Source organism: Amphibalanus amphitrite, unplaced genomic scaffold (assembly GCF_019059575.1).
Source record: "Amphibalanus amphitrite isolate SeventyFive unplaced genomic scaffold, NRLGWU_Aamphi_draft 002054F_arrow, whole genome shotgun sequence".
NCBI lineage: Eukaryota > Metazoa > Arthropoda > Thecostraca > Balanomorpha > Balanidae > Amphibalanus > Amphibalanus amphitrite.
In genome coordinates, this window is record NW_024883547.1 from 38595 (window position 1) to 51684 (window position 13090).

Here is a 13090-nt window from a genome sequence, read left to right on the forward strand (position 1 = left end):
CTTTTTTTTTCTATGGCAGTGACAGTATGACAGTGAGTTTTCTATGGCAGTGACAGCAGCAGTGACAGCCACTCTAATGTCAGTTTCTCGGAACTCGCCACCCCCCCCCCCCCTCCCCGACTCTAAACTCTAAAGTCTACACCCAGGCCAAGAGAGGGACTAGTATCCCACCATCACACCCCGTCGGCACGTTTGCGGTTTGGAGTCACCTAGTGTGCCAGCCGCCAGGAGCGGTCACTGGATGCGCTGTGGGCGGATCTAGGGGGTCATGTCTGGCCCAGCGCCTCGGGGGAGGGGCGGCCGGAAATAGAACTGCTCGGCTGTCAGTCGGAGTAGGTCGTCGCGTGCCCGGCCTGGAGCTCCGGCCGGTCGAGAGGCGCAGTGAGTCGAGTGAAGCTCCCGCTGGTGGACCCCAGGGACCTCCGATAGACTGAACCTGACGGCCGAGGCGGTTATTTCATGGCACAAACAGCGGAGTTGGAAACTCAGCGGAGGAGTGGAACACCGAGGGGCAGTTCGGCACCCACCAAGTGAGATTTTAACCCGGCAGTTGCTGGGGTATTTCGCCACCCGCCGTTTGCTGGGGAGGGGCGTTAAACGCCCCCAGCCGATAACTCGAGAACCAAAAGGCGCAGCGAAACGCACGAGGCAGCAAACGAAAGAACGCGACGAGACGCTTCAGATGAGTACTTTAAAGTTGAATTTTGAGGTCACAGGTCGGGTCAAGGTCAGGTCAAACACCTGAAATCGGGCTTTCAGTAGCATGACTTCAGGACTTCGCAATGGGCGCCTCTCGTCATAAACTCTGTCAAAACGGTGCACAATCCATCATATAAGGCCTACAAGAGTGTCAGCTCCATGTAGGGGTCAGTCAAGCATAGGTCAGGGTCAAGGTCAGGTCAACCGGGTAGGCACATATCCCCGAAAATCAAAACTGATATTCGCAGCCTGTGACACATGTTTTATGGGTAATTTGGGGCGTAGAACACGATGATGACATTCATTTTATCATATATCTACGTGTTTGGCTCAAAAAGTTCAATTTAAGAAATGCATGTATCATGGTCGTGAAGTAGTCACGAGAAAGTTCCAAGATTCAGTTCAAGATTTTGGAAAATGCGGAACGATAATCAATAATCGAAGATAGCCATTTGATTGTTCATGGTATTGACAGTCTAATGGCGTTTACGGCATGACTGTATGTCTATTCTGTGATTTTATATGATTTTTTGAACATATACCGTTTTTGGTCGAAAACTCAGAAATCATGACGTCACTAAAACCTCGATATCTCAAAAAAATTCCGATCGATTTTTTTGAAACTTTGTCAAAATAAACTTCAATCGATTCCCTACAGGTACCCAAAATTTGGCGCGCCTGCGGCGCGCCGTTTTTATGCTATGGCCCGGCAAAAAAAGTGGGGGCGTTTAACGCCCCCCCCCCCCAGCAACTCGCGGGTTAAGGTGGATAGGACAGCGGTTAAACGCAGGCCTTTGTCAGTCCCGGCTCCTTTTTGACCACCACCGAATGGTCCGTTTCCGAGTCTCCGTATTTGCCATCTCCGAGTTTCCGGACTGACGGCGTGTCCCGGTTTCCGGAATTCTTGTTCCCGACTATTTCTTCAGGCTTCACGACTATCGGTTGACGTTCCTAAGTTCCGTGGCGTCCCCGTCTGTCCCCGGGTATCCAGACCACCCGTTGCCAAGTTCGGGCAACCAAGGAGGTCGTAAAAGTCACAGATCAAGATGACCATGACCGCTACCGATACATTCTCGGAACTGTTCTGTCTCACAAGGAGTCTAACAAGGGAATACCTAGATGCGGTCCCCTCTTCTTGGAGACTTGCCTCAGTCGACAGATGACACGGTGTTAGTGACGCCGAGTCCAGTCGTCGTGCATAGCGTTATTCAGATTAGTCGCCCGGTCACAGCGAGCGTAGCCCGCGTCTGTGCAAGGCGAGGCGCGAGACTTCGCATCACTTCGTCACCGATTCGTCTGCACCTTATTGGAACCGAAAACGTTGTGTGACACAGGATATAGAACAGCTGTGACAGACCTAACCTCAGTTAACTAAAATAAGATAAATTCGTAACAAGGAAGTATATCTCAATACTTAGGCTATATTCTCCAAAAGAGGCACTTTCGTTGCGCAACATTGTAGGCATAAAGTAAGATTCCCGCTATACAAACGTTGGTCCGCCGCGCAGCTCTGGAATATTCAGCCCACATTCAGCCGAGTGCCTTCTGCACTCTGCAGGGAGCATCTTCATCTGAAATTTCCGTCATGAATCATGATGGCTGGTGGGAACTATTTATAGTAAAGCAATCTTGGTGGGGACTAGGCCGAGCCCATAGACGTAAAAAACGACGAAAAGACGAGGATCTTCAATCCATAGATCTTAACGCTCATTATTTTCTTCATTATTTGCTTCGTAGTCCAGTTGCGGGGATAGTTTACTAGTGGTAATAAATAAAAACGCAATTGGAGTCTACCAAGACAAATGGTGCAATTGATAAGCGCGAGGGGCAGCATGAACATTTTTTAAACATTCTGAGCGATTTTTTTTTGCATTTGGTAGGCCAGGTAGGTAACCAAAAACACTAACATTATGCACTCCTATTGGCTATAAGTTTCACATTGAAAGGAATTGCGTATCTTTTGGTCACACTTTGTAAATGAATGACGATGAATGTCCAGCTATACACAATACACACATTCTATTGGACCGGCACCGCGTGTCGGTCACACGCGGCGTGTGACCGGGTCGCAGGCCATGGGCGGTGCTCTGTAAACCAGCCGCGAAAAACACAGACCGCACCGGTAATCTGTGGTCCTGTCCGGTCCGAACTTCCGCCGCCCGCGTGTCGTTTCCGCTACAATTGCGCACATATCAGCACAACTCTCCATCCATGGTCGGTAATTTATTTCCACTGGTCGAAACTTAGGATCGGTTCCGAATTTCGACATGACAGAGACAGAGATAGATATTTAGGTAACGGAGCTCAGATGACAGTTTTATTGTATCAGTGTTTCTCTGTAACTCATTCAGTGTGTTTCGCCTCGGCGGCTTTCTTTCTTGCTGACTGAACGAAGTGAATAATAAATAACGATGCTTGACGGATATGTCACATTTCGTGTAAGAATACTGTTGAGCACCTTTCATGTCACAGCCTACAACACATGGGCGGGAAGTGTTTTGCCGAAGCGGTCATATGCGTGTCAATGGACCGTACTCACTTTTGTAACCGACATCAAGAGGAGCACAACTTTTTGTCGGTGGCGTTAACCCTCGCCCCGTTGGGGGGGGGGCCATTTTGGCCCCCCCTGTGGTTTTTCCTGAATAGCAAGAAAACGGCGGCGCGCAGCGCCGCCAAATTTTCAGTACCTTTCCGGGCATCAATTTGACACCTTCACACCAAATTTCAAGTCTTAGGTCACCTTAGGTCAGGAGTTATTGAGGTCAAACTGAGGTCATGTTCGAGCAAAAATGAGCAAAAAACATGCAATCTTGAAACGCTCACCAAATCTACAGTTATCAAGCAATTTCAAAGTTCTTTATATGGTCTAATAGACAAAAAGCGGCGCTACAAAACTGCTATCTCGGATTTTCAAAATTTTGGGTTTTTGACCCAAAATTTTTTTCAAAAAATTGATTTTTTTAGAAAAACTAAAAAAAAAAATCCAAAATTTTTCCGAATTTCGAAAAAAACCGGAATATATGTGATAGTCCCTGCGCTCTTCTACATACATACCAAATTTCAGATCGATATCTCGTTTTTTGGCAAAGTTATAGCGAAAAAACTGTTCAAAAATGATGACGTCAAATTTTTGAACTCAATTTTTAGCGATTCTAGACCTCGTACGGCAAAACAAAGACCACCATTGAACTCCCCGTGACGAGCTGCATCGATTCGATACCCATTTTATGCAAAAATATCAACTTTGAAATTTGACCTTATTTGACCTGACCTTGACCTGACCTTGACCAAAACGTGACCTAAGCTGGCCCCAAAGGCTGCCTGACCCACATAATCGCATTTGTCATGTAAAATGGACCATAAAACATGTATCACACGACACTTTCATATTGTGACCCCCCAGTGACCTGACCTCAGTGACCTGACCTGGTATCAGTGACCTCAACTAGCAAAATATGTGTTTGAAGAACATTTCCCCATCGATGATTTTCAATGAAATGCATTTTACTCGATTTTACAACGCATTTCTTGAAATGCCTGTAAACGGTGAAAATTGGACCTTTGACCTGACCTGTGACGTCATCGGTTTGACCTAGGTCAATGAAATTGGGTCACAAGGTAGTTCCCTGTTAGGGCTATCCAACACCGTTTGCCGCTTGTCGCTACGTTGCGTGGTTCTCGAGATCTTAGGGGGGGGGGGCCAAAATGGCCCCCCAACGGGGCGCGTTGCTCGGCAGAGCCCAACGGGGCGCGGGTTAAAGCATGACACAAAGCCATTGCGCTAATTCCAACGAGCGATGGTCGGCCAAACTTTCAGACTGACTGGTCCGCTGGCTTTTGAGCCGATGGAGCACTCAGTTTCACATTCTGGCAAGCGGTGAACGTTCCCCGTAATTATTCTGGAAATGTGGTTACTGACCCGAACGGCCTATCGATCGAGTTACGTTATGGGCAACCCCACCCTCTCAATTGCTGCCACTCGGGACGCATTGACCACACAAACTTCGCCTGCCTGGCCCCTGCCACCCCTCTCTTCGCCCTTCCACTCCCCCCCCCCCACACACACACGCGCGCGAATGCCCCCCAGACTTCCCCGTGAATCCAATCACGTGCGTGCATTCGGTTCGGACGGACACTGCCCTGTCATTAGTCAGATACCGTGCACTCGCTAAAAGGCGTGATAGATACTGCCGACCTCATGAATATTGGTGCGTTCACCAGTCGTAGGTATCAGCGTTCGCCGGGGCCGGGGCGGGCGGTCGGCGTCGGGGTCGGGCCGCGTCCCTGCGCCGGCGGCGGTAACCCTGCCTGGACGGAGCGGCGCCGGCCGGCGCCCCGCGCCTGTACTGGGATCGTCTGTCGCCGGCAGTGGTCGGTCGGCGCTCGGGCGGCGCGGGGGTGCGGCGAGAGCGAGCAGCTGCAGTACACCGCACTGATAGCAAACCGGGATAGGCGGACGGTGGAATAGCGCCCATCGTGCGCCGAGTGCTCTGGTGTGCGAGCGACTCGCTGGGGCGGCAGCCGCGGACCTGCCCGGAATTACCGTGGGTGAGTGATCGTTTGGTGGGATTGCATATTTCTGCACATGAATAGCAGACGATCAAACGAACTGAGCACCGAACGTGCATATGTGCATCAAGTTTATGGCATAGTTGATTCTTCGGCAGAAATGGTTTTGCTTTCTTGCATTGGCATAAACGATGTAACTGCTTTCCTGCCAGGAACCTTTTTGATGCCTCAGTATTTTGTGATTGCTTAGCGAGAAACACACTGGGAGGAAACAACACGACGACCGGAGGAAGGAAGGGCAATGTGGGTAGGTACTGACTAGTGACTATGGTCCATGGGTGGAGAACCTGCCCCGGCCACCCCGGCCGTGGCCGGGGTAACTTTCAGCCTACCCCGGCGCGGCCGGGGTAACTTTGTACACTTTTGTAAATCCTAAAAGCTATCTCCATGCGAAAAACTGCCACCTATAAAAGTGTCTCTCATTATTCTTATCTACCTTGAAAGGTTTTTTAAAATTTACTTTATTTTCATTTTGGAGCTTCTATGCTCTCAATTTTTTTTTCATCGCGCAGCCCGACAAGTTTCATCTAACAACCCTAAATCATATTTAAGGGCCGTTATCGTAAGATGGCACTGCAATATCATCACAAGAGAGGACGAGGGTAATATCAGTGTCCAGTGAGATAGAAGGACGAGCTGTTGGGGGCTGGGGCTCAAGGCTCCTCCAACTTAACCCGCGCCAGGGTGGTGGCCCTATCGTAACACGTTGAGTCGAGCGGTCGGCGTTTCACGCTCCTTCTAACTCGGCTACTGGGCTACGAGGCGAAAAGCGGAACGACGTTTGAAAGAGGGACAAACGTGATCAGAGAAATCTGGTCAAGTTTTAGGCAAGCTCAATCATAAAATCACCATAGATAATAAAAGCCAAATTCCTCTGATTTTAGCGTTCTCCAACGACTTTTCTCAAAGTTCATAACATAAGTCTGTCCCGTAGCTCAGTTGGTAGAGGCAATGGACTCCCGAGAGCCTGGGTTCGAGTCGCTCCGGCGCTCGATATTTGAGACTCCTGAAGGTGATGGTCTGCGGTTGGTGGGAGCAGCCGCAGCCAGCTGAAGTCAGTTGAGTGGGACAGGCCGTGTCCGGCTTTGAAGGGCACGTTAAACTTTGGCATCTAAATTATCCCGTTACCCAGAATTGCGCGATCGGACGGTAGGGTTCGGGGTCTACCTACGCAACAAGCTCTGCTTAGCGTGGGCCCCCGGCTCTGTCAATCGGTCCATTAAAAAATTCGAGCTAAATCACTGCAAATAAAACATTGGATAACTCGTAATGGCAGACATCCATTGTTCCATGCCACAGAATAGGGGTTTGTTGACAACCGTTGACAAATATTTGTGCATCATCGTCTTTCTGACTTTCGGTCGCCGGCCGGGGTAACTTTTTCAAACATTCTCCACCCATGAATTGGTAACAGCACCTATTGTTTAATATAGACCGCACCTATTTCCTTACGAGGATGTGTGACATGTCACATATCGCGCAGTGCCCCAACTCCCAAATACCAAATCGCTTTTGGTCGCCGATGAAATTGGAGCTCATCTCCTCACGCATTTTACTTTACGCATTTTACCTTACGCATTTCGTATCACATTTGTTTCATAATTCACCCTCTGTTCTTGTAAAAGGCTGGCTAGGTATTTTGTAAAATGCCTAGGCATTTTGCAAAATGACATGGAGAGTCAGTCATTTTGTAAAATGCCTAGGCATTTTGCAAAATGCCTGATTTTCCAGGCTTTTTGCAAAAAGCCTAGGCATTTTACAAAATGACTGACTCTCCAGTCATTTTGCAAAATGCCTAGGCATTTTACAAAATACCTAGCCATTTTACAAAATGACTGAGCAGCGTGTTGTAGATACGAGTACCTAATTATATACGTTTTGGTAGCGTGTAGGTGGACCGAGGAGTCCAGCATTATGACCAGAGGAGTCCAGCAGTGGGAAGTCCATACCTACCTCTCTCTATTTTGAGAAGTGCAGGCCCGCGACATTTCCAACCCCCACGTCAGCTATACGCTGCTGGATTTAAAATGATCGATCTGGAGCGTCAACAAACGACTGGCCCTATGCCGGCCTGTATCTGTAAAACCATTAGAGGTCGCGAGGATTCGATCCCACACACTACTTAGGCGTTAGTGTCTTCTGAAACCAACGCTCTCGTCCTACGCCAAGCGACCTGATGATTCTCCCGATGTGGAGCTTGATATTTTTAACTGGGACCATGCAAGTAGGTACTCAAAGCTGTCAAACAAAGACACAACAAACAAAGACTACACTCATTCGTTTACATGTAATTGTACATCAACCGGGCCTGCCTATTGACTAGGGCCGGTCTCCGGATGGTTTTGTTAGGTCTAGTTTCAGGCAGAACATGAACGGCGTTGATGTACTTGGGAGTTTTTACAGCGTTAACTAAACAATGCTTTATGCCACAGCCGAGTCTGCAACTCAACCTGGTCGTTACTCAGCATTGTCGTCATCACAGAGATTCAAATCGATCAGCTACAGGCTGAACACGTACCTATATGGGTATAGGAAGACGTCCAAAAACTGTTGGCCATAGTATCTGTAGTGGGATCTACGTTCCATGCTGGTCAGGCATTTTGCAAAATGCCTAGTCATTTTGTAAAATGGCTAGCCATTTTGAAAAAAAAAACCTGGTTGCGTTCAGTCATTTTTCAAACAGCCGTCTTTTTGTAAAATGCCTAGGCATTTTACAAAATGAATGATTTTCTAAAGTGCCTGCAACATGTATATGTTAGCTGGCTCGCCTGGTAAATGGAGTTTCGACCGTTAAACGCAAGCTGCTTTCAGACCTCAGAAGTCGCGTAAATGCAGGTCAGACACGCATAGCCATATATAGACACGCATAGCTGTTGTTGCGTTTTTTGTCGTAAGCGTTTGTAAACGTGGTCGTTTTAAAGGTAGTGTGCCAGCTTTCCTGGACCGTATGGAGTTAATGGCCCAGATAAGGAGAACCGGATTTTTAGAACTTATCCATACCTTCATGACTCATGGAAACGTCTTAAATTCTTCAAATTTTGAGTACCCCAGTGCGAAATTCGCCCCGACGGGTTGTCGGTCGTACCCCAACCGCATTTCACACCACTATGAACAATAAATGCACACACTGAAATCGCTATTACCGATATGCTCATCCAATCAAGTTTCGATAAACCCGTTCATCATCAGCTCCTGCGGTTTCGAACACGCCTGTTAGGTGGTGCGGTAGACCGCGCCCAAAGCCAGGGCCCCGGTAACGTGAGGTAGCCGAGTCAGGGCAGCGTGCGCTGACCCAAGCCGGAGCCGCGCGTCCTCCCGGTGTCATGTGATAGCCCGGGGCTGCCCGCGGGGATGCGGTAGACCGCGCCCAAAGCTGCGGCCCCGGCTTGGGTCAGCGCACGCTGCCCCGACTCGGCTACTTCACGTTACCGGGGCCCTGGCTTTGGGCGCGGCTTCTGCTCATACTTTGTGGTGCGGTGGTGGTGCGTCGGGCTGCGCGCTCTGACTTCGGCCAAGAAAAATGCGTCAGCTGATCATTGTCATTTCTGCCACTTGCGTGTGGTGAAATGGAGTCATAACTTATGAGACGGCTTTTTCATATCAATTATTTTACATAAAATCATATTTCAAACCATAAATAATGTTCGACAGCCAAATAAAAGAAACAATACCAATACAGGCTTACAGTTTAAGGCTCGACATTGTGTTGTCTACGATTAGACAGCTGATAACTCATTCCCGTACGTCGTATGGTCGTAACACTATAATGACCTTTGCTTATTGTCACATGTGCGCCGCATTCGCGATTGTTGCCGACGCCTGTTTACAGGTGAGCCCACTACAGTTGTTATACATATCTAAAAACCGATAAACTTTTAGGCGAAAAAGGCACTATTCCAGGCCCATTTTTGATTTTTTTTTGCGATATTAGGTAAAAACAGAAGCTTCTTATCCTAGGAAAAATAAAATGGGAAATCTTTCAAAGGTGGCACACTACCTTTAAACTGAGCTCAATTACAAAAGCATCGAATATATTTTTTAATATAAGTTTTTTTACATAATTCCCACAGAAGCTGCTCAGTGCTCATAACCTACTATTCCTATCACAACGAAAAGCAAAATAGACTCATCAATGTCCGTATGGTTTTTATTTATGCTCACATGCTATGGATACAGAAATCGATCGGTAAAGCTTGCCGGAATTCACGGCAAGGTCGACTCAGTCCAGCGCCGCTGCCCAGACCGGCGGGGAGCAGCAAGGCGATAGAGGAGACAGGGGAAAAGCGGCCACCCTAATCTTCCTATGGCAACATGATCCTGATTAAATTGCCTTTCATTTCAACTTCGTTTCGATTCTAAAGGCGCTTACATATAGGAGATATTGGCTAAACTTTACACCTATGCATGTTAGTCACTTTGCCCCAACCCCTGGGGCGAAGTGGACGCCGGCGATTTATTTGTCCATACATGAGAAACAGGATAGTGTTCACATGCACGACTATGTAGAGTTGTTGATGGTAATGAAGTTTAAACAAGGATAAACGTTTATTTTGTCATCTTCCCGCCTGTAGGCTGTTGCTAAGCAATGCAAGGAAATTCATGGAAAAACAGTGTATTGCATTGCTTTTTTGGCAAATCATGTAAGCGAAAAGTGGCCAAAATAAACGCATGACGATAGATTTAAACATCAAATAACGTTTGTTGTTCAGATGGAGCAACTTATGGTCGGTTGGGAGCTGGCCTTGCCCCATCCACTTTGCCCCGCGCCTACCGTCCAAGATAAAAATAATGCAGCTCAGCTGTTAGGGGGTGGGCCGTGGGGGGGGGGGGGGCAAAAAGTATTAAAATTGACAGAAAACATGTTCAATTACTAACGTCTACAAATCCTACGAATAGTAAGATACTTGGGAAGAAATACTTTTCCGTGTATCACAGAACAATAGCGACGAGCCGAAAACCTCGGCGTGGCTCATTTGAACGACGCGAGAAGAACTATAATTGGCAACCACTAACTGAAGTTGACACCAGTTGTGAATGGCTAAAATACGGGTTGGGCACTTTGCCCCGGGAGGCCGATTTGCCCCAGTTTCTCTCATGTACTGCGTACTTACTTAGCCCTGTTTGTCGAATCTGCAATCAAAATGTTAACCAGTCATCTCTTCAGTACGTGCCTGCCCTCTCTGGGTCTAGCCTGCCCGCGAGCTCCTCAGACACACCCACAAACTTCACTATCTCCGAATTTGGACCGGTGCCCGTAACTTTAAATTTACACCACCATCACCTGTCTGTGCCGGAGCAAACCATTCGTCGCGGCTGCAGTGATGCGCCGCCTGTGATCGGCAGTCGGAGCTCGGGAATGGTCTATTAATTTGGCGGTGAGGTTCGGTGGTCGCTCGCAGAGGTCAACGGACCGCGCGCCCCGGGGCGGCCGGGCGGCCGGCGAACAGCGAGCCGCCTCTCACCGGTAGCTGCCGCTTCCTCTCCCCAGCGGCTGCCGCTCCCTCTCCCCAGCGGCTGCCGCTCCCTCTCCCCGGCGGCTACCGCTCCCTCTCCCCGGCGGCTGCCTGCCGCTCCCTCTCCCCGGCGGCTACCGCTCCCTCTCCCCGGCGGCTACCGCTCCCTCTCCCCGGTGGCTGCCGCTCCCTCTCCCCGGCGGCTACCGCTCCCTCTCCCCGGTGGCTACGGCCCCTCCCCAACAGATGCCTTACCCCAGCGGCTGCCATGGCCCTCCCCAACAGATGCCTTACCTACTCCAAGCGGCTGGTGGTCTTCCCCAACAGATGCCTTACCCCAGCGGCTGCCGGCCCTCCCCAGTGGCCTCCGGGAAGCCGAACGGACCTCGTCACTCTTCTCGGAGACGGCCCCCAGTGCTGAGGGAGCGAAAAGTGGCAGGACTGTGCGGTGTGTGGACTGGTGACTAGTAGAACACGATCGTTACTGGAAGTTGACTCAAGGAAATCAGACCGCCTACCAACAGACACTCGACGAGAATGGCCGGAACTATACATTATACAATATGTATGGAAAGGGGAATGCAGAAAAAGCCATGGTTATTGGAACCATTAGAACGAGTTACTAGATGAGAATGGAGTAACTACTTTGGCTAGGGAAAAATATGAGTGGTCTAACGTAGCGTTAGGGTAGTGGGGCAAAGCGCCCAGGGCGGATAAAACGCCCACCTCTCTTATTTATGAATGCTCTACTTTTCAAAGAATCCTTGATAGCCATTTTCAAGAACACGCAGGAATCTGCTCGTACTTCTGTTTTTGGTTCCACAGGTTTGAACATTTATTTGTGTACAACACACTCGGCACAGGCTTGAATCCGCTTGATATAACTTTATTTTGAATGTGCTATTGGAGTAACTGCCCACTTTGGTATGGGGCAAAGCGCCCATCAATGGGCCAATGGGAGTTGGTTGGGACTTATTCAGTGCGGGTAATTGCGAGCACTTTGGGCTCAAATTGAGTGACGGAATATGTTTCTAATGCTCAGGAAGCTGATTTAATATGCAATTTTCTGGTTAGTATCGTTAACGGCAGTCGGTGGGCCTCCCAACCACCTCCCGCGCGGTGGGGGGAGCATTTTTGCCCCCCCCCCCTCGTATCTCCGAAACTACTGGACGGATCCGTAAAATTCAAACGGCGTTCGATAGCCCTGTCAAATTTGTCGAGGTAACTATAATTTCATTGACCTCGGGATCACCGATGACGTCACAGGTCAGGTCAAGGATAAAATGTTCCGCTGCTCAAATTTCGGAACATGGGGAATCGACTACTTTTCTTTGAAAACCATCCCGTTTGGGCTGCCACTTGAATGGCAATAACTTTGTTTCGATGCTTTTATGTTTTTGCATATATTTCATTTAAGAATAAATTTAAAACGTGTTTTATATAACTATTCTATTTGTCAGAACCATATAGGTATTGCGACATTGACAAGTGTTTTAGCAGCTATGCAATGGTTATAAGGCACCACAACGATTAGGTAAAAGGTAGGTCGAAATAAGTTTAAGTAGACAGCATACAACATCATGACTCATGCGCAATTTGCGCATGCACGGGTACGCACACCGTTTCACGCCTCCTCCAGGCTTGGACATATAAGTAGGTAAGTACGTGCATCTGCATATAGCAGCGCCGGGCAACGCAGGTGGACTTGATGCCTCCCATCAGAGATTTATTACTGGATTACTCCCATGTTGCAGTATATAATGACTTATCTTATCGGAACGTTTATCGATTTTTTACCGATGCAAACGCGTTTCCCCGTAGTCTGTATTAGATTCCCGTGTGCCGTAGCCTTTCTTTTTTAGAGATTGGTCGCAGCTATTAAACTTCCCTAACATTTTAGCATAGATCATTATCATTGTGTGTTTCAATTAAAACAACTGTTTTATAGCATAATTTTACAACTTGCTATGAACTATCCGTGTGAAAGATGATAGTCCTCGATTAGCTTCTTGTCGATCATGGTATTTTCACACCAATGACTTTAAAACCCCCATGAGCTTTACCATAAAACGATAAGAACGGCGGGGCTTATCGTGTACCTATTATTTGCTACCATTTACGAGTATGCCTATTGCCTATAATGCCATCGGTATTGCCATCAGCCATGGCAAGGGCAATGGCATCTGTAATTGGCAGCCGCTATGCGCGTATCTTTTTGATTAGAAGCTTCTCATGTCGCTATGAGAACGCTATCTTTCGTTTGTTTCGTTACAGCCGGGGCAGGCAGCGAGTACATGTACAGCCGCTAGTCGCATCACGCAGACTTCTGAAATCGACTGTATCACTAGTATTTATACTCTTATGGCTGT

The 13090-nt window shown here is 48.3% G+C and overlaps 1 protein-coding gene across 2 annotated transcripts in view; it reads left to right on the top strand.

Annotated features, from left to right (window-relative positions):
• The first annotated feature begins 331 nt into the window (after positions 1-331).
• LOC122376215 overlaps positions 332-13090 on the top strand; it is a 29591-nt gene continuing 16832 nt past the window's right edge. Inside the window, exon 1 of one of the 2 annotated variants that reach the window (XM_043355997.1) lies at positions 332-530. The gene's annotated coding sequence lies outside the window, so the exon portion shown is untranslated. Of the gene's footprint in view, positions 531-5082; positions 5248-13090 lie in introns of those variants that run through there. The other variant, XM_043355998.1, reaches the window with a different exon arrangement.